The following is a 1,222-nucleotide window of genomic DNA, read 5'->3' on the forward strand; positions in this document are numbered from 1 at the left end:
CAGGACATAGTTCCAGGAAGCAGAGAGAGACAGCTCCACTATCCAGGAACAAATATATACCCAAAGCCACACCTGCCATGACCCATCTCCTCTAGCCACACCCTATCACTTCAATTACCACTCAGTTAATCCCTATCAGGGGATTAATTCACTGATTGGGTTAAGGCTCTCATAACCCAACCATTTTTTCTCTAAACCCTCTTGCATTGTCTTACACATGAGCTTTTGGGGGACATCACATCTAAATCATAACAAAAACTAAGTAATTAAGATTTGTGTTATAAGTTTAACAATAAACTGTATTAAGACTTTATGAGTTTGTTCCATGAGTGTTCCAGGATTCAATCCATGACAATATATTGTATTTATAATTCACTTCTCCTTAGTTTCTTGTGATAGTTTCTCAGTCTTTATCTTTCAGGAGCTTGAGAGTTATTAAGAGTAATTGTCAGGAATATTGTAGAATACTCTTCAATTTAATTTTATGTAATGCTTTCTCATGCATAGGTTGAAGTTAATGCAGTTTTTAGTTTTTCAAAAATACCACAGAAGTGATGTCAATAATACAGTATCCTCAATGCATCACAGGCAAGCCAGGTATATCTTTTTTTCTCAGGGGGTTCTGGTCTTCCCAATCTTCTTATTCTTCTTGTCCTTGCTCTATAATACAATTTAAAATCTTTTCTTTTCCTTTTAGTTGCAATAAATTTTCACTAGTGCTCAGATTGTCAGGGTACTCTTCCTTTTCCCCACCCCCTAAAGATTAAAGATTTTTGTTCCACATATGTAATCTAAAAGGAGCGTCTGAGTGGAACTTATGAGCTTTCATAGTGGCTGCTATTCTTTTCCTTCTGGTCTGGACCCTAAGAAGAACTTTTTGAGAATTCTAATGTTTTTAAGCAAACAGTGAGGTATATGGGGAAAAATGCTTCAAGATATTCCAGACTCTTCCAATTTTTTTGTAGACTTCATGGGATTCTGAGTTTTCCCAGCATACATTCAGTTTCCCTCAATTTCCTAATTGTATTTACTGCCATCTCTTTGTGTTTTCTGTAAGCCAATACTCATACTCCTATCTCAAAATGCTATTTGTTCTATTTAATAAAGACATATTTTAAAAGTATATATTCAAGTATTCAGATAAAATATCCAGATTTCAAATATATATATATATATATATATATATATATATATATATATATATACATATATATATATAATT

The sequence above is a fragment of the Marmota marmota genome, unplaced genomic scaffold (assembly GCF_001458135.2).
Source record: "Marmota marmota marmota unplaced genomic scaffold, marMar, whole genome shotgun sequence".
In the NCBI taxonomy this organism is placed as follows: Eukaryota; Metazoa; Chordata; class Mammalia; order Rodentia; family Sciuridae; genus Marmota; species Marmota marmota.